This window comes from Ambystoma mexicanum, chromosome 1p, assembly GCF_040938575.1.
Source record: "Ambystoma mexicanum isolate Mex_15411 chromosome 1p, UKY_AmexF1_1, whole genome shotgun sequence".
NCBI classification, from domain to species: Eukaryota; Metazoa; Chordata; class Amphibia; order Caudata; family Ambystomatidae; genus Ambystoma; species Ambystoma mexicanum.
In genome coordinates, this window is record NC_090921.1 from 1,027,049,491 (window position 1) to 1,027,074,801 (window position 25,311).

The window sequence follows — 25,311 nt, forward strand, 5'->3', positions numbered from 1 at the left end:
TCTCCCATTTCCCTTGAGAAATCAAGATTGTCAAGGGGATTCTGCTGTTTTGTCAGTTCATAGCAAGAGATGGGGATCCAAAATACCTCACAGGAAACCAACGAAGATTGGTGTCGGACAGAAAAATAACGTGGCCACAGCCTCAAAGCAAAAGGCATCTATTTTCAGTGATGAAATATAATATAATTATAAATTGTCTGTTATTTTACTTTCCAAGTATTTTACTTTCCAAGTATTCAATAAAATGTGCATTTGGCAATGGTCCTTCGAGCCGGATTTGAACCAGCGACCTAAGGATGCCTGTTTTACCACTACAGTCCTCCGCTCTACCAACTGAGCTATCGAAGGCTTGGCAAATCATTCTCTAGCAAACTCAATACGAGCTTCCACTTCAACCGTCGACTTGTAAACATCTCTTGCAATTCGTGCAAAATACTACAAATTTGGCTTGTGAGGTTCCCGAATTTAGTAAAAGCACATCAGTTCCCAATTAAAAAAATGACCCCCTCCGCAGTCTCCCACATGTTACTGACCACCATACTAAGGGGGAAAAGTTGAAAGGCGGCGCCTCACAGGCCATCTCCTCAGAGTATTCAGCCGTGTTGGGCCTTGACAATATTTTAATATCTTGGATGGTGTACAGTGTTCTCTCATTTCCCTTGAAAAATCAAGATTGTCAAGGGGATTCTGCTGTTTTGCCAGTTCATAGCAAGAGATGGGGATCCAAAACACCTCACAGGAAACCAATGAAGATTCGTGTTGGACAGAAAAATAACGTGGCCACAGCCTCAAAGCAAAAGGCATCTATTTTCAGTGATGAAATATAATATAATTATAAATTGTCTGTTATTTTACTTTACAAGTATTTTACTTTCCAAGTATTCAATAAAATGTGCATTTGGCAAAAGTCCTTTGAGCCGGATTTGAACCAGCGACGAGCTATCGAAGGCTTGGCAAATCATTCTCTATCAAACTCAATACGAGCTTCCACTTCAACCGTCGACATTCAAACATCTCTTGCAATTCGTGCAAAATACTACAAATTTGGCTTGTGAGGTTCCCGAATTGAGTAAAAGCACATCAGTTCACAATTAAAAAAATGACCCCCTCCGCAGTCTCCCGCATGTTACTGACCACCATACAAAGGAGGAAAAGTTGAAAGGCGGCGCCTCACAGGCCATCTCCTCAGAGTATTCATCAGTGTTCGGCCTTGACAATATTTTAATATCTTGGATGGTGTATAGTGTTCTCCCATTTCCCTTGAGAAATCAAGATTGTCAAGGGGATTCTGCTGTTTTGTCAGTTCATAGCAAGAGATGGGGATCCAAAATACCTCACATGAAACCAACGAAGATTGGTGTCGGACAGAAAAATAACGTGGCCACAGCCTCAAAGCAAAAGGCATCTATTTTCAGTGATGAAATATAATATAATTATAAATTGTCTGTTATTTTACTTTCCAAGTATTTTACTTTCCAAGTATTCAATAAAATGTGCATTTGGCAAAAGTCCCTCGAGCCGGATTTGAACCAGCGACCTAAGGATGCCTGTTTTACCACTACAGTCCTCCGCTCTACCAACTGAGCTATCGAAGGCTTGGCAAATCGTTTTCTAGCAAACTCAATACGAGCTTCCACTTCAACCGTCGACTTGTAAACATCTCTTGCAATTCGTGCAAAATACTACAAATTTGGCTTGTGACGTTCCCAAATTGAGTAAAAGCACATCAGTTCCCAATTAAAAAAATGACCCCCTCCGCAGTCTCCCGCATGTTACTGACCACCATACTAAGGGGGAAAAGTTGAAAGGCGGCGCCTCACAGGCCATCTCCTCAGAGTATTCAGCCGTGTTGGTTCTTGACAATATTTTAATATCTTGGATGGTGTATACTGTTCTCTCATTTCCCTTGAGAAATCAAGATTGTCAAGGGGATTCTGCTGTTTTGTCAGTTCATAGCAAGAGATGGGGATCCAAAATACCTCACAGGAAACCAACGCAGATTGGTGTCGGACAGAAAAATAACGTGGCCACAGCCTCAAAGCAAAAGGCATCTATTTTCAGTGATGAAATATAATATAATTATAAATTGTCTGTTATTTTACTTTCCAAGTATTTTACTTTCCAAGTATTCAATAAAATGTGCATTTGGCAATGGTCCTTCGAGCCGGATTTGAACCAGCGACCTAAGGATGCCTGTTTTACCACTACAGTCCTCCGCTCTACCAACTGAGCTATCGAAGGCTTGGAAAATCATTCTCTAGCAAACTCAATACGAGCTTCCACTTCAACCGTCGACTTGTAAACATCTCTTGCAATTCGTGCAAAATACTACAAATTTGGCTTGTGAGGTTCCCGAATTTAGTAAAAGCACATCAGTTCCCAATTAAAAAAATGACCCCCTCCGCAGTCTCCCGCATGTTACTGACCACCATACTAAGGGGGAAAAGTTGAAAGGCGGCGCCTCACAGGCCATCTCCTCAGAGTATTCAGCCGTGTTGGGCCTTGACAATATTTTAATATCTTGGATGGTGTACAGTGTTCTCTCATTTCCCTTGAAAAATCAAGATTGTCAAGGGGATTCTGCTGTTTTGCCAGTTCATAGCAAGAGATGGGGATCCAAAACACCTCACAGGAAACCAATGAAGATTCGTGTTGGACAGAAAAATAACGTGGCCACAGCCTCAAAGCAAAAGGCATCTATTTTCAGTGATGAAATATAATATAATTATAAATTGTCTGTTATTTTACTTTACAAGTATTTTACTTTCCAAGTATTCAATAAAATGTGCATTTGGCAAAAGTCCTTTGAGCCGGATTTGAACCAGCGACGAGCTATCGAAGGCTTGGCAAATCATTCTCTATCAAACTCAATACGAGCTTCCACTTCAACCGTCGACATTCAAACCTCTCTTGCAATTCGTGCAAAATACTACAAATTTGGCTTGTGAGGTTCCCGAATTGAGTAAAAGCACATCAGTTCACAATTAAAAAAATGACCCCCTCCGCAGTCTCCCGCATGTTACTGACCACCATACAAAGGAGGAAAAGTTGAAAGGCGGCGCCTCACAGGCCATCTCCTCAGAGTATTCATCAGTGTTCGGCCTTGACAATATTTTAATATCTTGGATGGTGTATAGTGTTCTCCCATTTCCCTTGAGAAATCAAGATTGTCAAGGGGATTCTGGTGTTTTGTCAGTTCATAGCAAGAGATGGGGATCCAAAATACCTCACAGGAAACCAACGAAGATTGGTGTCGGACAGAAAAATAACGTGGCCACAGCCTCAAAGCAAAAGGCATCTATTTTCAGTGATGAAATATAATATAATTATAAATTGTCTGTTATTTTACTTTCCAAGTATTTTACTTTCCAAGTATTCAATAAAATGTGCATTTGGCAAAAGTCCCTCGAGCCGGATTTGAACCAGCGACCTAAGGATGCCTGTTTTACCACTACAGTCCTCCGCTCTACCAACTGAGCTATCGAAGGCTTGGCAAATCGTTGTCTAGCAAACTCAATACGAGCTTCCACTTCAACCGTCGACTTGTAAACATCTCTTGCAATTCGTGCAAAATACTACAAATTTGGCTTGTGACGTTCCCGAATTGAGTAAAAGCACATCAGTTCCCAATTAAAAAAATGACCCCCTCCGCAGTCTCCCGCATGTTACTGACCACCATACTAAGGGGGAAAAGTTGAAAGGCGGCGCCTCACAGGCCATCTCCTCAGAGTATTCAGCCGTGTTGGTTCTTGACAATATTTTAATATCTTGGATGGTGTATACTGTTCTCTCATTTCCCTTGAGAAATCAAGATTGTCAAGGGGATTCTGCTGTTTTGCCAGTTCATAGCAAGAGATGGGGATCCAAAACACCTCACAGGAAACCAACGAAGATTGGTGTCGGACAGAAAAATAACGTGGCCACAGCCTCAAAGCAAAAGGCATCTATTTTCAGTGATGAAATATAATATAATTATAAATTGTCTGTTATTTTACTTTCCAAGTATTTTACTTTCCAAGTATTCAATAAAATGTGCATTTGGCAAAAGTCCTTCGAGCCGGGTTTGAACCAGCGACCGAAGGATGCTTGTTTTACCACTACAGTCCTCCGCTCTACCAACTGAGCTATCGAAGGCTTGGCAAATCAGTCTCTAGCAAGCTCAATACGAGCGTCCACTTCAACCGTCGACATTCAAACATCTCTTGCAATTCGTGCAAAATACTACAAATTTGGCTTGTGAGGTTCCCGAATTGAGTAAAAGCACATCAGTTCACAATTAAAAAAATGACCCCCTCCGCGGTCTCCCGCATGTTACTGACCACCATACTAAGGAGGAAAAGTTGAAAGGCGGCGCCTCACAGGCCATCTCCTCAGAGTATTCATCAGTGTTCGGCCTTGACAATATTTTAATATCTTGGATGGTGTATAGTGTTCTCCCATTTCCCTTGAGAAATCAAGATTGTCAAGGGGATTCTGCTGTTTTGTCAGTTCATAGCAAGAGATGGGGATCCAAAATACCTCACAGGAAACCAAAGAAGATTGGTGTTGGACAGAAAAATAATGTGGCCACAGCCTCAAAGCAAAAGGCATCTATTTTCAGTGATGAAATATAATATAATTATAAATTGTCTGTTATGTCATTTTCCAAGTATTTTACTTTCCAAGTATTCAATAAAATGTGCATTTGGCAAAAGTCCTTCGAGCCGGATTTGAACCAGCGACCTAAGGATGCCTGTTTTACCACTACAGTCCTCGGCTCTACCAACTGAGCTATCGAAGTCTTGGCAAATCATTCTCTAGCAAACTCAATACGAGCTTCCACTTCAACCGTCGACTTGTAAACATCTCTTGCAATTCGTGCAAAATACTACAAATTTGGCTTGAGAGGTTCCCGAATTGAGTAAAAGCACATCAGTTCCCAATTAAAAAAATGACCCCCTCCGCAGTCTCCCGCATTTTACTGACCACCATACTAAGGGGGAAACGTCGAAAGGCGGCGCCTCACAGGCCATCTCCTCTGAGTATTCAGCCGTGTTGGGCCTTGACAATATTTTAATATCTTGGATGGTGTATAGTGTTCTCTCATTTCCCTTGAGAAATCAAGATTGTCAAGGGGATTCTGCTGTTTTGCCAGTTCATAGCAAGAGATGGGGATCCAAAACACCTCACAGGAAACCAATGAAGATTGGTGTTGGACAGAAACATAACGTGGCCACAGCCTCAAAGCAAAAGGCATCTATTTTCAGTGATGAAATATAATATAATTATAAATTGTCTGTTATTTTATTTTCCAAGTATTTTACTTTCCAAGTATTCAATAAAATGTGCATTTGGCAAAAGTCCTTCAATCTGGATTTGAACCAGCGACCTAAGGATGCCTGTTTTACCACTACAGTCCTCTGCTCTACCAACTGAGCTATCGAAGGCTTGGCAAACCGTTCTCTAGCAAGCTCAATTCGAGCTTCCACTTCAACCGTCGATATGCAAACATCTCTTGCAATTCGTGCAAAATACTACAAATATGGCTTGTGAGGTTCCCGAATTGAGTAAATGCATATCAGTTCCCAATTAAAAAAATGACCGCCTCCGCAGTCTCCCGCATGTTACTGACCACCATACTAAGGAGGAAAAGTTGAAAGGCGGCGCCTCACAGGCCATCTCCTCAGAGTATTCATCAGTGTTCGGCCTTGACAATATTTTAATATCTTGGATGGTGTATAGTGTTCTCCCATTTCCCTTGAGAAATCAAGATTGTCAAGGGGATTCTGCTGTTTTGTCAGTTCATAGCAAGAGATGGGGATCCAAAACACCTCACAGGAAACCAACGAAGATTGGTGTCGGACAGAAAAATAACGTGGCCACAGCCTCAAAGAAAAAGGCATCTATTTTCAGTGATGAAATATAATATAATTATAAATTGTCTGTTATTTTACTTTCCAAGTATTTTACTTTCCAAGTATTCAATAAAATGTGCATTTGGCAAAAGTCCTTCGAGCCGGGTTTGAACCAGCGACCGAAGGATGCTTGTTTTACCACTACAGTCCTCCACTCTACCAACTGAGCTATCGAAGGCTTGGCAAATCAGTCTCTAGCAAGCTCAATACGAGCGTCCACTTCAACCGTCGACATTCAAACATCTCTTGCAATTCGTGCAAAATACTACAAATTTGGCTTGTGAGGTTCCCGAATTGAGTAAAAGCACATCAGTTCACAATTAAAAAAATGACCCCCTCCGCGGTCTCCCGCATGTTACTGACCACCATACTAAGGAGGAAAAGTTGAAAGGCGGCGCCTCACAGGCCATCTCCTCAGAGTATTCATCAGTGTTCGCCCTTGACAATATTTTAATATCTTGGATGGTGTATAGTGTTCTCCCATTTCCCTTGAGAAATCAAGATTGTCAAGGGGATTCTGCTGTTTTGTCAGTTCATAGCAAGAGATGGGGATCCAAAATACCTCACAGGAAACCAACGAAGATTGGTGTCGGACAGAAAAATAACGTGGCCACAGCCTCAAAGCAAAAGGCATCTATTTTCAGTGATGAAATATAATATAATTATAAATTGTCTGTTATTTTACTTTCCAAGTATTTTACTTTCCAAGTATTCAATAAAATGTGCATTTGGCAATGGTCCTTCGAGCCGGATTTGAACCAGCGACCTAAGGATGCCTGTTTTACCACTACAGTCCTCCGCTCTACCAACTGAGCTATCGAAGGCTTGGCAAATCATTCTCTAGCAAACTCAATACGAGCTTCCACTTCAACCGTCGACTTGTAAACATCTCTTGCAATTCGTGCAAAATACTACAAATTTGGCTTGTGAGGTTCCCGAATTTAGTAAAAGCACATCAGTTCCCAATTAAAAAAATGACCCCCTCCGCAGTCTCCCACATGTTACTGACCACCATACTAAGGGGGAAAAGTTGAAAGGCGGCGCCTCACAGGCCATCTCCTCAGAGTATTCAGCCGTGTTGGGCCTTGACAATATTTTAATATCTTGGATGGTGTACAGTGTTCTCTCATTTCCCTTGAAAAATCAAGATTGTCAAGGGGATTCTGCTGTTTTGCCAGTTCATAGCAAGAGATGGGGATCCAAAACACCTCACAGGAAACCAATGAAGATTCGTGTTGGACAGAAAAATAACGTGGCCACAGCCTCAAAGCAAAAGGCATCTATTTTCAGTGATGAAATATAATATAATTATAAATTGTCTGTTATTTTACTTTACAAGTATTTTACTTTCCAAGTATTCAATAAAATGTGCATTTGGCAAAAGTCCTTTGAGCCGGATTTGAACCAGCGACGAGCTATCGAAGGCTTGGCAAATCATTCTCTATCAAACTCAATACGAGCTTCCACTTCAACCGTCGACATTCAAACATCTCTTGCAATTCGTGCAAAATACTACAAATTTGGCTTGTGAGGTTCCCGAATTGAGTAAAAGCACATCAGTTCACAATTAAAAAAATGACCCCCTCCGCAGTCTCCCGCATGTTACTGACCACCATACAAAGGAGGAAAAGTTGAAAGGCGGCGCCTCACAGGCCATCTCCTCAGAGTATTCATCAGTGTTCGGCCTTGACAATATTTTAATATCTTGGATGGTGTATAGTGTTCTCCCATTTCCCTTGAGAAATCAAGATTGTCAAGGGGATTCTGCTGTTTTGTCAGTTCATAGCAAGAGATGGGGATCCAAAATACCTCACATGAAACCAACGAAGATTGGTGTCGGACAGAAAAATAACGTGGCCACAGCCTCAAAGCAAAAGGCATCTATTTTCAGTGATGAAATATAATATAATTATAAATTGTCTGTTATTTTACTTTCCAAGTATTTTACTTTCCAAGTATTCAATAAAATGTGCATTTGGCAAAAGTCCCTCGAGCCGGATTTGAACCAGCGACCTAAGGATGCCTGTTTTACCACTACAGTCCTCCGCTCTACCAACTGAGCTATCGAAGGCTTGGCAAATCGTTTTCTAGCAAACTCAATACGAGCTTCCACTTCAACCGTCGACTTGTAAACATCTCTTGCAATTCGTGCAAAATACTACAAATTTGGCTTGTGACGTTCCCGAATTGAGTAAAAGCACATCAGTTCCCAATTAAAAAAATGACCCCCTCCGCAGTCTCCCGCATGTTACTGACCACCATACTAAGGGGGAAAAGTTGAAAGGCGGCGCCTCACAGGCCATCTCCTCAGAGTATTCAGCCGTGTTGGTTCTTGACAATATTTTAATATCTTGGATGGTGTATACTGTTCTCTCATTTCCCTTGAGAAATCAAGATTGTCAAGGGGATTCTGCTGTTTTGTCAGTTCATAGCAAGAGATGGGGATCCAAAATACCTCACAGGAAACCAACGCAGATTGGTGTCGGACAGAAAAATAACGTGGCCACAGCCTCAAAGCAAAAGGCATCTATTTTCAGTGATGAAATATAATATAATTATAAATTGTCTGTTATTTTACTTTCCAAGTATTTTACTTTCCAAGTATTCAATAAAATGTGCATTTGGCAATGGTCCTTCGAGCCGGATTTGAACCAGCGACCTAAGGATGCCTGTTTTACCACTACAGTCCTCCGCTCTACCAACTGAGCTATCGAAGGCTTGGCAAATCATTCTCTAGCAAACTCAATACGAGCTTCCACTTCAACCGTCGACTTGTAAACATCTCTTGCAATTCGTGCAAAATACTACAAATTTGGCTTGTGAGGTTCCCGAATTTAGTAAAAGCACATCAGTTCCCAATTAAAAAAATGACCCCCTCCGCAGTCTCCCACATGTTACTGACCACCATACTAAGGGGGAAAAGTTGAAAGGCGGCGCCTCACAGGCCATCTCCTCAGAGTATTCAGCCGTGTTGGGCCTTGACAATATTTTAATATCTTGGATGGTGTACAGTGTTCTCTCATTTCCCTTGAAAAATCAAGATTGTCAAGGGGATTCTGCTGTTTTGCCAGTTCATAGCAAGAGATGGGGATCCAAAACACCTCACAGGAAACCAATGAAGATTCGTGTTGGACAGAAAAATAACGTGGCCACAGCCTCAAAGCAAAAGGCATCTATTTTCAGTGATGAAATATAATATAATTATAAATTGTCTGTTATTTTACTTTACAAGTATTTTACTTTCCAAGTATTCAATAAAATGTGCATTTGGCAAAAGTCCTTTGAGCCGGATTTGAACCAGCGACGAGCTATCGAAGGCTTGGCAAATCATTCTCTATCAAACTCAATACGAGCTTCCACTTCAACCGTCGACATTCAAACATCTCTTGCAATTCGTGCAAAATACTACAAATTTGGCTTGTGAGGTTCCCGAATTGAGTAAAAGCACATCAGTTCACAATTAAAAAAATGACCCCCTCCGCAGTCTCCCGCATGTTACTGACCACCATACAAAGGAGGAAAAGTTGAAAGGCGGCGCCTCACAGGCCATCTCCTCAGAGTATTCATCAGTGTTCGGCCTTGACAATATTTTAATATCTTGGATGGTGTATAGTGTTCTCCCATTTCCCTTGAGAAATCAAGATTGTCAAGGGGATTCTGCTGTTTTGTCAGTTCATAGCAAGAGATGGGGATCCAAAATACCTCACATGAAACCAACGAAGATTGGTGTCGGACAGAAAAATAACGTGGCCACAGCCTCAAAGCAAAAGGCATCTATTTTCAGTGATGAAATATAATATAATTATAAATTGTCTGTTATTTTACTTTCCAAGTATTTTACTTTCCAAGTATTCAATAAAATGTGCATTTGGCAAAAGTCCCTCGAGCCGGATTTGAACCAGCGACCTAAGGATGCCTGTTTTACCACTACAGTCCTCCGCTCTACCAACTGAGCTATCGAAGGCTTGGCAAATCGTTTTCTAGCAAACTCAATACGAGCTTCCACTTCAACCGTCGACTTGTAAACATCTCTTGCAATTCGTGCAAAATACTACAAATTTGGCTTGTGACGTTCCCGAATTGAGTAAAAGCACATCAGTTCCCAATTAAAAAAATGACCCCCTCCGCAGTCTCCCGCATGTTACTGACCACCATACTAAGGGGGAAAAGTTGAAAGGCGGCGCCTCACAGGCCATCTCCTCAGAGTATTCAGCCGTGTTGGTTCTTGACAATATTTTAATATCTTGGATGGTGTATACTGTTCTCTCATTTCCCTTGAGAAATCAAGATTGTCAAGGGGATTCTGCTGTTTTGTCAGTTCATAGCAAGAGATGGGGATCCAAAATACCTCACAGGAAACCAACGCAGATTGGTGTCGGACAGAAAAATAACGTGGCCACAGCCTCAAAGCAAAAGGCATCTATTTTCAGTGATGAAATATAATATAATTATAAATTGTCTGTTATTTTACTTTCCAAGTATTTTACTTTCCAAGTATTCAATAAAATGTGCATTTGGCAATGGTCCTTCGAGCCGGATTTGAACCAGCGACCTAAGGATGCCTGTTTTACCACTACAGTCCTCCGCTCTACCAACTGAGCTATCGAAGGCTTGGAAAATCATTCTCTAGCAAACTCAATACGAGCTTCCACTTCAACCGTCGACTTGTAAACATCTCTTGCAATTCGTGCAAAATACTACAAATTTGGCTTGTGAGGTTCCCGAATTTAGTAAAAGCACATCAGTTCCCAATTAAAAAAATGACCCCCTCCGCAGTCTCCCGCATGTTACTGACCACCATACTAAGGGGGAAAAGTTGAAAGGCGGCGCCTCACAGGCCATCTCCTCAGAGTATTCAGCCGTGTTGGGCCTTGACAATATTTTAATATCTTGGATGGTGTACAGTGTTCTCTCATTTCCCTTGAAAAATCAAGATTGTCAAGGGGATTCTGCTGTTTTGCCAGTTCATAGCAAGAGATGGGGATCCAAAACACCTCACAGGAAACCAATGAAGATTCGTGTTGGACAGAAAAATAACGTGGCCACAGCCTCAAAGCAAAAGGCATCTATTTTCAGTGATGAAATATAATATAATTATAAATTGTCTGTTATTTTACTTTACAAGTATTTTACTTTCCAAGTATTCAATAAAATGTGCATTTGGCAAAAGTCCTTTGAGCCGGATTTGAACCAGCGACGAGCTATCGAAGGCTTGGCAAATCATTCTCTATCAAACTCAATACGAGCTTCCACTTCAACCGTCGACATTCAAACATCTCTTGCAATTCGTGCAAAATACTACAAATTTGGCTTGTGAGGTTCCCGAATTGAGTAAAAGCACATCAGTTCACAATTAAAAAAATGACCCCCTCCGCAGTCTCCCGCATGTTACTGACCACCATACAAAGGAGGAAAAGTTGAAAGGCGGCGCCTCACAGGCCATCTCCTCAGAGTATTCATCAGTGTTCGGCCTTGACAATATTTTAATATCTTGGATGGTGTATAGTGTTCTCCCATTTCCCTTGAGAAATCAAGATTGTCAAGGGGATTCTGGTGTTTTGTCAGTTCATAGCAAGAGATGGGGATCCAAAATACCTCACAGGAAACCAACGAAGATTGGTGTCGGACAGAAAAATAACGTGGCCACAGCCTCAAAGCAAAAGGCATCTATTTTCAGTGATGAAATATAATATAATTATAAATTGTCTGTTATTTTACTTTCCAAGTATTTTACTTTCCAAGTATTCAATAAAATGTGCATTTGGCAAAAGTCCCTCGAGCCGGATTTGAACCAGCGACCTAAGGATGCCTGTTTTACCACTACAGTCCTCCGCTCTACCAACTGAGCTATCGAAGGCTTGGCAAATCGTTGTCTAGCAAACTCAATACGAGCTTCCACTTCAACCGTCGACTTGTAAACATCTCTTGCAATTCGTGCAAAATACTACAAATTTGGCTTGTGACGTTCCCGAATTGAGTAAAAGCACATCAGTTCCCAATTAAAAAAATGACCCCCTCCGCAGTCTCCCGCATGTTACTGACCACCATACTAAGGGGGAAAAGTTGAAAGGCGGCGCCTCACAGGCCATCTCCTCAGAGTATTCAGCCGTGTTGGTTCTTGACAATATTTTAATATCTTGGATGGTGTATACTGTTCTCTCATTTCCCTTGAGAAATCAAGATTGTCAAGGGGATTCTGCTGTTTTGCCAGTTCATAGCAAGAGATGGGGATCCGAAACACCTCACAGGAAACCAACGAAGATTGGTGTTGGACAGAAACATAACGTGGCCACAGCCTCAAAGCAAAAGGCATCTATTTTCAGTGATGAAATATAATATAATTATAAATTGTCTGTTATTTTATTTTCCAAGTATTTTACTTTCCAAGTATTCAATAAAATTTGAATTTGGCAAAAGTCCTTCGAGCCAGATTTGAACCAGCGACCTAAGGATGCCTGTTTTACCACTATAGCCCTCTGCTCTACCAACTGAGCTATCGAAGGCTTGGCAAATCATTCTCTAGCAAACTCAATACGAGCTTCCACTTCAACCGTCGACTTGTAAACATCTCTTGCAATTCGTGCAAAATACTACAAATTTGGCTTGTGAGGTTCCCGAATTGAGTAAAAGCACATCAGTTCCCAATTAAAAAAATGACCGCCTCCGCAGTCTCCCGCATGTTACTGACCACCATACTAAGGAGGAAAAGTTGAAAGGCGTCGCCTCACATGCCATCTCCTCAGAGTATTCATCAGTGTTCGGCCTTGACAATATTTTAATATCTTGGATGGTGTATAGTGTTCTCCCATTTCCCTTGAGAAATCAAGATTGTCAAGGGGATTCTGCTGTTTTGTCAGTTCATAGCAAGAGATGGGGATCCAAAACACCTCACAGGAAACCAACGAAGATTGGTGTCGGACAGAAAAATAACGTGGCCACAGCCTCAAAGCAAAAGGCATCTATTTTCAGTGATGAAATATAATATAATTATAAATTGTCTGTTATTTTACTTTCCAAGTATTTTACTTTCCAAGTATTCAATAAAATGTGCATTTGGCAAAAGTCCTTTGAGCCGGATTTGAACCAGCCACCTAAGGATGCCTGTTTTACCACTACAGTCCTCCCCTCTACCAACTGAGCTATCGAAGGCTTGGCAAAACAACTCTAGCAAACTCAATACGAGCTTCCACTTCAACCGTCGACATTCAAACATCTCTTGCAATTCGTGCAAAATACTACAAATTTGGCTTGTGAGGTTCCCGAATTGAGTAAAAGCACATCAGTTCCCAATTAAAAAAATGACCCCCTCCGCAGTCTCCCGCATGTTACTGACCACCATACTAAGGGGGAAAAGTTGAAAGGCGGCGCCTCACAGGCCATCTCCTGAGAGTATTCATCAGTGTTCGGCCTTGACAATATTTTAATATCTTGGATGGTGTATAGTGTTCTCCCATTTCCCTTGAGAAATCAAGATTGTCAAGGGGATTCTGCTGTTTTGTCAGTTCATAGCAAGAGATGGGGATCCAAAATACCTCACAGGAAACCAACGAAGATTGGTGTCGGACAGAAAAATAACGTGGCCACAGCCTCAAAGCAAAAGGCATCTATTTTCAGTGATGAAATATAATATAATTATAAATTGTCTGTTATTTTACTTTCCAAGTATTTTACTTTCCAAGTATTCAATAAAATGTGCATTTGGCAAAAGTCCTTCGAGCCGGATTTGAACCAGCGACCTAAGGATGCCTGTTTTACCACTACAGTCCTCGGCTCTACCAACTGAGCTATCGAAGTCTTGGCAAATCATTCTCTAGCAAACTCAATACGAGCTTCCACTTCAACCGTCGACTTGTAAACATCTCTTGCAATTCGTGCAAAATACTACAAATTTGGCTTGAGAGGTTCCCGAATTGAGTAAAAGCACATCAGTTCCCAATTAAAAAAATGACCCCCTCCGCAGTCTCCCGCATTTTACTGACCACCATACTAAGGGGGAAAAGTCGAAAGGCGGCGCCTCACAGGCCATCTCCTCTGAGTATTCAGCCGTGTTGGGCCTTGACAATATTTTAATATCTTGGATGGTGTATAGTGTTCTCTCATTTCCCTTGAGAAATCAAGATTGTCAAGGGGATTCTGCTGTTTTGCCAGTTCATAGCAAGAGATGGGGATCCAAAACACCTCACAGGAAACCAATGAAGATTGGTGTTGGACAGAAACATAACGTGGCCACAGCCTCAAAGCAAAAGGCATCTATTTTCAGTGATGAAATATAATATAATTATAAATTGTCTGTTATTTTATTTTCCAAGTATTTTACTTTCCAAGTATTCAATAAAATTTGCATTTGGCAAAAGTCCTTCAATCTGGATTTGAACCAGCGACCTAAGGATGCCTGTTTTACCACTACAGTCCTCTGCTCTACCAACTGAGCTATCGAAGGCTTGGCAAACCTTTCTCTAGCAAGCTCAATTCGAGCTTCCACTTCAACCGTCGATATGCAAACATCTCTTGCAATTCGTGCAAAATACTACAAATTTGGCTTGTGAGGTTCCCGAATTGAGTAAAAGCATATCAGTTCCCAATTAAAAAAATGACCGCCTCCTCAGTCTCCCGCATGTTACTGACCACCATACTAAGGAGGAAAAGTTGAAAGGCGGCGCCTCACAGGCCATCTCCTCAGAGTATTCATCAGTGTTCGGCCTTGACAATATTTTAATATCTTGGATGGTGTATAGTGTTCTCCCATTTCCCTTGAGAAATCAAGATTGTCAAGGGGATTCTGCTGTTTTGTCAGTTCATAGCAAGAGATGGGGATCCAAAACACCTCACAGGAAACCAACGAAGATTGGTGTCGGACAGAAAAATAACGTGGCCACAGCCTCAAAGCAAAAGGCATCTATTTTCAGTGATGAAATATAATATAATTATAAATTGTCTGTTATTTTACTTTCCAAGTATTTTACTTTCCAAGTATTCAATAAAATGTGCATTTGGCAAAAGTCCTTCGAGCCGGGTTTGAACCAGCGACAGAAGGATGCTTGTTTTACCACTACAGTCCTCCGCTCTACCAACTGAGCTATCGAAGGCTTGGCAAATCAGTCTCTAGCAAGCTCAATACGAGCGTCCACTTCAACCGTCGACATTCAAACATCTCTTGCAATTCGTGCAAAATACTACAAATTTGGCTTGTGAGGTTCCCGAATTGAGTAAAAGCACATCAGTTCACAATTAAAAAAATGACCCCCTCCGCGGTCTCCCGCATGTTACTGACCACCATACTAAGGAGGAAAAGTTGAAAGGCGGCGCCTCGCAGGCCATCTCCTCAGAGTATTCAGCCGTGTTGGGCCTTGACAATATTTTAATATCTTGGATGGTGTACAGTGTTCTCTCATTTCCCTTGAAAAATCAAGATTGTCAAGGGGATTCTGCTGTTTTGCCAGTTCATAGCAAGAGATGGGGATCCAAAACACCTCACAGGAAACCAATGAAGATTCGTGTTGGACAGAAAAATAACGTGGCCACAGCCTCAAAGCAAAAGGCATCTATTTTCAGTGATGAAATATAATATAATTATAAATTGTCTGTTATTTTACTTTACAAGTATTTTACTTTCCAAGTATTCAATAAAATGTGCATTTGGCAAAAGTCCTTTGAGCCGGATTTGAACCAGCGACGAGCTATCGAAGGCTTGGCAAATCATTCTCTATCAAACTCAATACGAGCTTCCACTTCAACCGTCGACTTGTAAACATCTCTTGCAATTCGTGCAAAATACTACAAATTTGGCTTGTGAGGTTCCCGAATTCAGTAAAAGCACATCAGTTCCCAATTAAAAAAATGACCCCCTCCGCAGTCTCCCGCATGTTACTGACCACCATACTAAGGGGGAAAAGTTGAAAGGCGGCGCCTCACAGGCCATCTCCTCGGAGTATTCAGCCGTGTTGGGCCTTGACAATATTTTAATATCTTGGATGGTGTATAGTGTTCTCTCATTTCCCTTGAGAAATCAAAATTGTCAAGGGGATTCTGCTGTTTTGCCAGTCCATAGCAAGAGATGGGGATCCAAAACACCTCACAGGAAACCAATGAAGATTGGTGTTGGACAGAAACATAACGTGGCCACAGCCTCAAAGCAAAAGGCATCTATTTTCAGTGATGAAATATAATATAATTATGAATTGTCTGTTATTTTATTTTCCAAGTATTTTACTTTCCAAGTATTCAATAAAATTTGCATTTGGCAAAAGTCCTTCAATCTGGATTTGAACCAGCGACCTAAGGATGCCTGTTTTACCACTACAGTCCTCTGCTCTACCAACTGAGCTATCTAAGGCTTGGCAAATCAGTCTCTAGCAAGCTCAATTAGAGCTTCAACTTCAACCGTCGACATTCAAACATCTCTTGCAATTCGTGCAAAATACTACAAATTTGGCTTGTGAGGTTCCCGAATTGAGTAAAAGCACATCAGTTCACAATTAAAAAAATGACCCCCTCCGCATTCTCCCGCATGTTACTGACCACCATACTAAGGGGGAAAAGTTGAAAGGCGGCGCCTCACAGGCCATCTCCTCAGAGCATTCAGCCGTGTTGGGCCTTGACAATATTTTAATATCTTGGATGGTGTATAGTGTTCTCTCATTTCCCTTGAGAAATCAAGATTGTCAAGGGGATTCTGCTGTTTTGCCAGTTCATAGCAAGAGATGGGGATCCAAAACACCTCAAAGGAAACCAGTGAAGATTGGTGTTGGACAGAAACATAACGTGGCCACAGCCTCAAAGCAAAAGGCATCTATTTTCAGTGATGAAATATAATATAATTATAAATTGTCTGTTATTTTACTTTCCAAGTATTTTACTTTCCAAGTATTCAATAAAATTTGCATTTGGCAAAAGTCCTTCTAGCCGGATTTGAACCAGCGACCTAAGGATGCCTGTTTTACCACTCCAACTGAGCTATCGAAGCCTTGGCAAATCATTCTTTAGCAAACTCAATACGAGCTTCCACTTCAACCGTCGACTAGTAAACATCTCTTGCAATTCGTGCAAAATACTACAAATTTGGCTTGTGAGGTTCCCGAATTGAGTAAAAGCACATCAGTTCCCAATTAAAAAAATGACTCCCTCCGCAGTCTCCCGCATGTTAATGACCACCATACTAAGGGGGAAAAGTTGAAAGGCGGCGCCTCACAGGCCATCTCCTCAGAGTATTCAGCCGTGTTGGGCCTTGACAATATTTTAATATCTTGGATGGTGTATAGTGTTCTCTCATTTCCCTTGAGAAATCAAGATTGTCAAGGGGATTCTGCTGTTTTGCCAGTTCATAGCAAGAGATGGGGATCCAAAACACAAGACAGGAAACCAATGAAGATTCGTGTTGGACAGAAAAATAACGTGGCCACAGCCTCAAAGCAAAAGGCATCTATTTTCAGTGATGAAATATAATATAATTATAAATTGTCTGTTATTTTACTTTCCAAGTATTTTACTTTCCAAGTATTCAATAAAATGTGCATTTGGCAAAAGTCCTTCGAGCCTGATTTGAACCAGCGACCTAAGGATGCCTGTTTTACCACTACAGTCCTCCGCTCTACCAACTGAGCTATCGAAGGCTTGGCAAAGCAGTCTCTAGCAAGCTCAATACGAGCTTCCACTTCAACCGTCGACATTCAAACATCTCTTGCAATTCGTGCAAAATACTACAAATTTGGCTTGTGAGGTTCCCGAATTGAGTAAAAGCACATCAGTTCACAATTAAAAAAATGACCCCCTCCGCAGTCTCCCGCATGTTACTGACCACCATACTAAGGGGGAAAAGTTGAAAGGCGGCGCCTCACAGGCCTTCTCCTCAGAGTATTCATGCCGTGTTGGGCCTAGACAATATTTTAATATCATGGATGGTGTATAGTGTTCTCTCATTTCCCTTGAGAAATCAAGATTGTCAAGGGGATTCTGCTGTTTTGCCAGTTCATAGCAAGAGATGGGGATCCAAAACACCTCACATGAAACCAATGAAGATTCGTGTTGGACAGAAACATAACGTGGCCACAGCCTCAAAGCAACAGGCATCTATTTTCAGTGATGAAATATAATATAATTATACATTGTCTGTTATTTTACTTTCCAAGTATTTTACTTTCCAAGTATTCAATAAAATTTGCATTTGGCAAAAGTCCTTCGAGCCGGATTTGAACCAGCGACCTAAGGATGCCTGTTGTACCAATACAGTCCTCCGCTCTACCAACTGAGCTATCGAAGGCTTGGCAAATCATTCTCTAGCAAACTCAATACGAGCTTCCACTTCAACCGTCGACTTGTAAACATCTCTTGCAATTCTTGCAAAATACTACAAATTTGGCTTGTGAGGTTCCCGAATTGAGTAAAAGCACATCAGTTCCCAATTAAAAAAATGACCCCCTCCGCAGTCTCCCGCATGTTACTGACCACCATACTAAGGAGGAAAAGTTGAAAGGCTGCGCCTCACAGGCCATCTCCTCAGAGTATTCATCAGTGTTCGGCCTTGACAATATTTTAATATCTTGGATGGTGTATGGTGTTCTCCCATTTCCCTTGAGAAATCAAGATTGTCAAGGGGATTCTGCTGTTTTGTCAGTTCATAGCAAGAGATGGGGATCCAAAACACCTCACAGGAAACCAACGAAGATTGGTGTCGGACAGAAAAATAACGTGGCCACAGCCTCAAAGCAAAAGGCATCTATTTTCAGTGATGAAATATAATATAATTATAAATTGTCTGTTATTTTACTTTCCAAGTATTTTACTTTCCAAGTATTCAATAAAATTTGCATTTGGAAAAAGTCCGTCGAGCCGGATTTGAACCAGCGACCTAAGGATGCCTGTTTTACCACTACAGTCCTCCGCTCTACCAACTGAGCTATCGAAGGCTTGGCAAATCATTCTCTAGCAAACTCAATACGAGCTTCCACTTCAACCGTCGACTTGTAAACATCTCTTGCAATTCGTGCAAAATACTACAAATTTGGCTTGTGAGGTTCCCGAATTGAGTAAAAGCACATCAGTTCACAATTAAAAAAATGACCCCCTCCGCAGTCTCCCGCATGTTACTGACCACCATACTAAGGGGGAAAAGTTGAAAGGCGGCGCCTCACAGGCCTTCTCCTCAGAGTATTCATGCCGTGTTGGGCCTAGACAATATTTTAATATCATGGATGGTGTATAGTGTTCTCTCATTTCCCTTGAGAAATCAAGATTGTCAAGGGGATTCTGCTGTTTTGCCAGTTCATAGCAAGAGATGGGGATCCAAAACACCTCACATGAAACCAATGAAGATTCGTGTTGGACAGAAACATAACGTGGCCACAGCCTCAAAGCAACAGGCATCTATTTTCAGTGATGAAATATAATATAATTATACATTGTCTGTTATTTTACTTTCCAAGTATTTTACTTTCCAAGTATTCAATAAAATTTGCATTTGGCAAAAGTCCTTCGAGCTGGATTTGAACCAGCGACCTAAGGATGCCTGTTGTACCAATACAGTCCTCCGCTCTACCAACTGAGCTATCGAAGGCTTGGCAAATCATTCTCTAGCAAACTCAATACGAGCTTCCACATCAACCGTCGACTTGTAAACATCTCTTGCAATTCTTGCAAAATACTACAAATTTGGCTTGTGAGGTTCCCGAATTGAGTAAAAGCACATCAGTTCCCAATTAAAAAAATGACCCCCTCCGCAGTCTCCCGCATGTTACTGACCACCATACTAAGGAGGAAAAGTTGAAAGGCTGCGCCTCACAGGCCATCTCCTCAGAGTATTCATCAGTGTTCGGCCTTGACAATATTTTAATATCTTGGATGGTGTATGGTGTTCTCCCATTTCCCTTGAGAAATCAAGATTGTCAAGGGGATTCTGCTGTTTTGTCAGTTCATAGCAAGAGATGGGGATCCAAAACACCTCACAGGAAACCAACGAAGATTGGTGTCGGACAGAAAAATAACGTGGCCACAGCCTCAAAGCAAAAGGCATCTATTTTCAGTGATGAAATATAATATAATTATAAATTGTCTGTTATTTTACTTTCCAAGTATTTTACTTTCCAAGTATTCAATAAAATTTGCATTTGGAAAAAGTCCGTCGAGCCGGATTTGAACCAGCGACCTAAGGATGCCTGTTTTACCACTACAGTCCTCTGCTCTACCAACTGAGCTATCTAAGGCTTGGCCTATCAGTCTCTAGCAAGCTCAATTAGAGCTTCAACTTCAACCGTCGACATTCAAACATCTCTTGCAATTCGTGCAAAATACTACAAATTTGGCTTGTGAGGTTCCCGAATTGAGTAAAAGCACATCAGTTCACAATTAAAAAAATGACCCCCTCCGCATTCTCCCGCATGTTACTGACCACCATACTAAGGGGGAAAAGTTGAAAGGCGGCGCCTCACAGGCCATCTCCTCAGAGCATTCAGCCGAGTTGGGCCTTGACAATATTTTAATATCTTGGATGGTGTATAGTGTTCTCTCATTTCCCTTGAGAAATCAAGATTGTCAAGGGGATTCTGCTGTTTTGCCAGTTCATAGCAAGAGATGGGGATCCAAAACACCTCACAGGAAACCAAAGAAGATTGATGTTGGACAGAAAAATAATGTGGCCACAGCCTCAAAGCAAAAGGCATCTATTTTCAGTGATGAAATATAATATAATTATAAATTGTCTGTTATGTTATTTTCCAAGTATTTTACTTTCCAAGTATTCAATAAAATGTGCATTTGGCAAAAGTCCTTCGAGCCGGATTTGAACCAGCGACCTAAGGATGCCTGTTTAACCACTACAGTCCTCCGCTCTACCAACTGAGCTATCGAAGGCTTGGCAAATCAACTCTAGCAAACTCAATACGAGCTTCCACTTCAACCGTCGACTTGTAAACATCTCTTGCAATTTGTGCAAAATACTACAAATTTGGCTTGTGAGGTTCCCGAATTGAGTAAAAGCACATCAGTTCACAATTAAAAAAATGACCCCCTCCGCAGTCTCCCGCATGTTACTGACCACCATACTAAGGGGGAAAAGTTGAAAGGCGGCGCCTCACAGGCCATCTCCTCAGAGTATTCAGCCGTGTTGGGCCTTGACAATATTTTAATATCTTGGATGGTGTATAGTGTTCTCTCATTTCCCTTGAGAAATCAAGATTGTCAAGGGGATTCTGCTGTTTTGCCAGTTCATAGCAAGAGATGGGGATCCAAAACACCTCACATGAAACCAATGAAGATTCGTGTTGGACAGAAACATAACGTGGCCACAGCCTCAAAGCAACAGGCATCTATTTTCAGTGATGAAATATAATATAATTATAAATTGTCTGTTATTTTACTTTCCAAGTATTTTACTTTCCAAGTATTCAATAAAATTTGCATTTGGCAAAAGTCCTTCGAGCCGGATTTGAACCAGCGACCTAAGGATGCCTGTTTTACCACTACAGTCCTCTGCTCTACCAACTGAGCTATCTAAGGCTTGGCCTATCAGTCTCTAGCAAGCTCAATTAGAGCTTCAACTTCAACCGTCGACATTCAAACATCTCTTGCAATTCGTGCAAAATACTACAAATTTGGCTTGTGAGGTTCCCGAATTGAGTAAAAGCACATCAGTTCACAATTAAAAAAATGACCCCCTCCGCATTCTCCCGCATGTTACTGACCACCATACTAAGGGGGAAAAGTTGAAAGGCGGCGCCTCACAGGCCATCTCCTCAGAGCATTCAGCCGAGTTGGGCCTTGACAATATTTTAATATCTTGGATGGTGTATAGTGTTCTCTCATTTCCCTTGAGAAATCAAGATTGTCAAGGGGATTCTGCTGTTTTGCCAGTTCATAGCAAGAGATGGGGATCCAAAACACCTCACAGGAAACCAAAGAAGATTGATGTTGGACAGAAAAATAATGTGGCCACAGCCTCAAAGCAAAAGGCATCTATTTTCAGTGATGAAATATAATATAATTATAAATTGTCTGTTATTTTACTTTCCAAGTATTTTACTTTCCAAGTATTCAATAAAATTTGCATTTGGAAAAAGTCCGTCGAGCCGGATTTGAACCAGCGACCTAAGGATGCCTGTTTTACCACTATAGCCCTCTGCTCTACCAACTGAGCTATCGAAGGCTTGGCAAACCGTTCTCTAGCAAGCTCAATTCGAGCTTCCACTTCAACCGTCGATATGCAAACATCTCTTGCAATTCGTGCAAAATACTACAAATTTGGCTTGTGAGGTTCCCGAATTGAGTAAAAGCATATCAGTTCCCAATTAAAAAAATGACCGCCTCCGCAGTCTCCCGCATGTTACTGACCACCATACTAAGGAGGAAAAGTTGAAAGGCGGCGCCTCACAGGCCATCTCCTCAGAGTATTCAGCCGTGTTGGGCCTTGACAATATTTTAATATCTTGGATGGTGTATAGTGTTCTCTCATTTCCCTTGAGAAATCAAGATTGTCAAGGGGATTCTGCTGTTTTGCCAGTTCATAGCAAGAGATGGGGATCCAAAACACCTCACATGAAACCAATGAAGATTCGTGTTGGACAGAAACATAACGTGGCCACAGCCTCAAAGCAACAGGCATCTATTTTCAGTGATGAAATATAATATAATTATAAATTGTCTGTTATTTTACTTTCCAAGTATTTTACTTTCCAAGTATTCAATAAAATTTGCATTTGGCAAAAGTCCTTCGAGCCGGATTTGAACCAGCGACCTAAGGATGCCTGTTTTACCACTACAGTCCTCCGCTCTACCAACTGAGCTATCGAAGGCTTGGCAAATCAACTCTAGCAAACTCAATACGAGCTTCCACTTCAACCGTCGACTTGTAAACATCTCTTGCAATTTGTGCAAAATACTACAAATTTGGCTTGTGAGGTTCCCGAATTGAGTAAAAGCACATCAGTTCCCAATTAAAAAAATGCCCCCTCCGCAGTCTCCCGCATGTTACTGACCACCATACTAAGGGGGAAAAGTTGAAAGGCGGCACCTCACAGGCCATCTCCTCAGAGTATTCAGCCGCGTTGGGCCTTGACAATATTTTAATATCTTGGATGGTGTATAGTGTTCTCTCATTTCCCTTGAGAAATCAAGATTGTCAAGGGGATTCTGCTGTTTTGCCAGTTCATAGCAAGAGATGGGGATCCAAAACACCTCACAGGAAACCAATGAAGATTTGTGTTGGACAGAAAAATAACGTGGTCACAGCCTCAAAGCAAAAGGCATCTATTTTCAGTGATGAAATATAATATAATTATAAATTGTCTGTTATTTTACTTTCCAAGTATTTTACTTTCCAAGTATTCAATAAAATGTGCATTTGGCAAAAGTCCTTCGAGCCGGGTTTGAACCAGCGACCGAAGGATGCTTGTTTTACCACTACAGTCCTCCGCTCTACCAACTGAGCTATCGAAGGCTTGGCAAATCCGTCTCTAGCAAGCTCAATACGAGCGTCCACTTCAACCGTCGACATTCAAACATCTCTTGCAATTCGTGCAAAATACTACAAATTTGGCTTGTGAGGTTCCCGAATTGAGTAAAAGCACATCAGTTCACAATTAAAAAAATGACCCCCTCCGCGGTCTCCCGCATGTTACTGACCACCATACTAAGGAGGAAAAGTTGAAAGGCGGCGCCTCACAGGCCATCTCCTCAGAGTATTCATCAGTGTTCGGCCTTGACAATATTTTAATATCTTGGATGGTGTATAGTGTTCTCCCATTTCCCTTGAGAAATCAAGATTGTCAAGGGGATTCTGCTGTTTTGTCAGTTCATAGCAAGAGATGGGGATCCAAAATACCTCACAGGAAACCAAAGAAGATTGGTGTTGGACAGAAAAATAATGTGGCCACAGCCTCAAAGCAAAAGGCATCTATTTTCAGTGATGAAATATAATATAATTATAAATTGTCTGTTATGTCATTTTCCAAGTATTTTACTTTCCAAGTATTCAATAAAATGTGCATTTGGCAAAAGTCCTTCGAGCCGGATTTGAACCAGCGACCTAAGGATGCCTGTTTTACCACTACAGTCCTCGGCTCTACCAACTGAGCTATCGAAGTCTTGGCAAATCATTCTCTAGCAAACTCAATACGAGCTTCCACTTCAACCGTCGACTTGTAAACATCTCTTGCAATTCGTGCAAAATACTACAAATTTGGCTTGAGAGGTTCCCGAATTGAGTAAAAGCACATCAGTTCCCAATTAAAAAAATGACCCCCTCCGCATTCTCCCGCATGTTACTGACCACCATACTAAGGGGGAAAAGTTGAAGGCGGCGCCTCACAGGCCATCTCCTCAGAGCATTCAGCCGTGTTGGGCCTTGACAATATTTTAATATCTTGGATGGTGTATAGTGTTCTCTCATTTCCCTTGAGAAATCAAGATTGTCAAGGGGATTCTGCTGTTTTGCCAGTTCATAGCAAGAGATGGGGATCCAAAACACCTCACAGGAAACCAAAGAAGATTGATGTTGGACAGAAAAATAATGTGGCCACAGCCTCAAAGCAAAAGGCATCTATTTTCAGTGATGAAATATAATATAATTATAAATTGTCTGTTATGTTATTTTCCAAGTATTTTACTTTCCAAGTATTCAATAAAATGTGCATTTGGCAAAAGTCCTTCGAGCCGGATTTGAACCAGCGACCTAAGGATGCCTGTTTAACCACTACAGTCCTTGCTCTACCAACTGAGCTATCGAAGGCATGGCAAACCTTTCTCTAGCAAACTCAATAGGAGCTTCCACTTCAACCGTCGACTTGTAAACATCTCTTGCAATTTTTGCAAAATACTACAAATTTGGCTTGTGAGGTTCCCGAATTGAGTAAAAGCACATCAGTTCCCAATTAAAAAAATGACCGCCTTCGCAGTCTCCCGCATGTTACTGACCACCATACTAAGGAGGAAAAGTTGAAAGGCTGCACCTCACAGGCCATCTCCTCAGAGTATTCATCAGTGTTCGGCCTTGACAATATTTTAATATCTTGGATGGTGTATGGTGTTCTCCCATTTCCCTTGAGAAATCAAGATTGTCAAGGGGATTCTGCTGTTTTGTCAGTTCATAGCAAGAGATGGGGATCCAAAACACCTCACAGGAAACCAACGAAGATTGGTGTCGGACAGAAAAATAACGTGGCCACAGCCTCAAAGCAAAAGGCATCTATTTTCAGTGATGAAATATAATATAATTATAAATTGTCTGTTATTTTACTTTCCAAGTATTTTACTTTCCAAGTATTCAATAAAATTTGCATTTGGAAAAAGTCCGTCGAGCCGGATTTGAACCAGCGACCTAAGGATGCCTGTTTTACCACTACAGTCCTCCGCTCTACCAACTGAGCTATCGAAGGCTTGGCAAATCATTCTCTAGCAAACTCAATACGAGCTTCCACTTCAACCGTCGACTTGT

The 25,311-nt window shown here is 41.3% G+C and overlaps 16 non-coding genes across 16 annotated transcripts; all 16 read right to left on the minus strand.

Annotated features, from left to right (window-relative positions):
• Window positions 1-262: 262 nt before the first annotated feature.
• On the minus strand, window positions 263-348 carry TRNAY-GUA (transfer RNA tyrosine (anticodon GUA)). Its single transcript is given in 2 exon segments — window positions 263-298; window positions 312-348. It is a non-coding gene; the product is annotated as a tRNA-Tyr (tRNA).
• Window positions 349-1,509: 1,161 nt separating this feature from the next.
• Window positions 1,510-1,595, minus strand: TRNAY-GUA (transfer RNA tyrosine (anticodon GUA)). The gene is given in 2 exon segments: window positions 1,510-1,545; window positions 1,559-1,595. It is a non-coding gene; the product is annotated as a tRNA-Tyr (tRNA).
• A 560-nt stretch (window positions 1,596-2,155) lies between these two features.
• On the minus strand, window positions 2,156-2,241 carry TRNAY-GUA (transfer RNA tyrosine (anticodon GUA)). The gene is given in 2 exon segments: window positions 2,156-2,191; window positions 2,205-2,241. It is a non-coding gene; the product is annotated as a tRNA-Tyr (tRNA).
• Window positions 2,242-3,402: 1,161 nt separating this feature from the next.
• On the minus strand, window positions 3,403-3,488 carry TRNAY-GUA (transfer RNA tyrosine (anticodon GUA)). Its single transcript is given in 2 exon segments — window positions 3,403-3,438; window positions 3,452-3,488. It is a non-coding gene; the product is annotated as a tRNA-Tyr (tRNA).
• A 560-nt stretch (window positions 3,489-4,048) lies between these two features.
• TRNAY-GUA (transfer RNA tyrosine (anticodon GUA)) lies at window positions 4,049-4,134 on the minus strand. Its single transcript is given in 2 exon segments — window positions 4,049-4,084; window positions 4,098-4,134. It is a non-coding gene; the product is annotated as a tRNA-Tyr (tRNA).
• A 2,498-nt stretch (window positions 4,135-6,632) lies between these two features.
• On the minus strand, window positions 6,633-6,718 carry TRNAY-GUA (transfer RNA tyrosine (anticodon GUA)). The gene is given in 2 exon segments: window positions 6,633-6,668; window positions 6,682-6,718. It is a non-coding gene; the product is annotated as a tRNA-Tyr (tRNA).
• Window positions 6,719-7,879: 1,161 nt separating this feature from the next.
• On the minus strand, window positions 7,880-7,965 carry TRNAY-GUA (transfer RNA tyrosine (anticodon GUA)). The gene is given in 2 exon segments: window positions 7,880-7,915; window positions 7,929-7,965. It is a non-coding gene; the product is annotated as a tRNA-Tyr (tRNA).
• A 560-nt stretch (window positions 7,966-8,525) lies between these two features.
• Window positions 8,526-8,611, minus strand: TRNAY-GUA (transfer RNA tyrosine (anticodon GUA)). Its single transcript is given in 2 exon segments — window positions 8,526-8,561; window positions 8,575-8,611. It is a non-coding gene; the product is annotated as a tRNA-Tyr (tRNA).
• Window positions 8,612-9,772: 1,161 nt separating this feature from the next.
• On the minus strand, window positions 9,773-9,858 carry TRNAY-GUA (transfer RNA tyrosine (anticodon GUA)). The gene is given in 2 exon segments: window positions 9,773-9,808; window positions 9,822-9,858. It is a non-coding gene; the product is annotated as a tRNA-Tyr (tRNA).
• Window positions 9,859-10,418: 560 nt separating this feature from the next.
• TRNAY-GUA (transfer RNA tyrosine (anticodon GUA)) lies at window positions 10,419-10,504 on the minus strand. Its single transcript is given in 2 exon segments — window positions 10,419-10,454; window positions 10,468-10,504. It is a non-coding gene; the product is annotated as a tRNA-Tyr (tRNA).
• Window positions 10,505-11,665: 1,161 nt separating this feature from the next.
• On the minus strand, window positions 11,666-11,751 carry TRNAY-GUA (transfer RNA tyrosine (anticodon GUA)). Its single transcript is given in 2 exon segments — window positions 11,666-11,701; window positions 11,715-11,751. It is a non-coding gene; the product is annotated as a tRNA-Tyr (tRNA).
• Window positions 11,752-12,311: 560 nt separating this feature from the next.
• On the minus strand, window positions 12,312-12,397 carry TRNAY-AUA (transfer RNA tyrosine (anticodon AUA)). Its single transcript is given in 2 exon segments — window positions 12,312-12,347; window positions 12,361-12,397. It is a non-coding gene; the product is annotated as a tRNA-Tyr (tRNA).
• An 8,252-nt stretch (window positions 12,398-20,649) lies between these two features.
• On the minus strand, window positions 20,650-20,735 carry TRNAY-GUA (transfer RNA tyrosine (anticodon GUA)). Its single transcript is given in 2 exon segments — window positions 20,650-20,685; window positions 20,699-20,735. It is a non-coding gene; the product is annotated as a tRNA-Tyr (tRNA).
• Window positions 20,736-21,940: 1,205 nt separating this feature from the next.
• On the minus strand, window positions 21,941-22,026 carry TRNAY-AUA (transfer RNA tyrosine (anticodon AUA)). Its single transcript is given in 2 exon segments — window positions 21,941-21,976; window positions 21,990-22,026. It is a non-coding gene; the product is annotated as a tRNA-Tyr (tRNA).
• A 560-nt stretch (window positions 22,027-22,586) lies between these two features.
• Window positions 22,587-22,672, minus strand: TRNAY-GUA (transfer RNA tyrosine (anticodon GUA)). Its single transcript is given in 2 exon segments — window positions 22,587-22,622; window positions 22,636-22,672. It is a non-coding gene; the product is annotated as a tRNA-Tyr (tRNA).
• Window positions 22,673-23,230: 558 nt separating this feature from the next.
• Window positions 23,231-23,316, minus strand: TRNAY-GUA (transfer RNA tyrosine (anticodon GUA)). Its single transcript is given in 2 exon segments — window positions 23,231-23,266; window positions 23,280-23,316. It is a non-coding gene; the product is annotated as a tRNA-Tyr (tRNA).
• Between the last annotated feature and the right edge of the window lie 1,995 nt (window positions 23,317-25,311).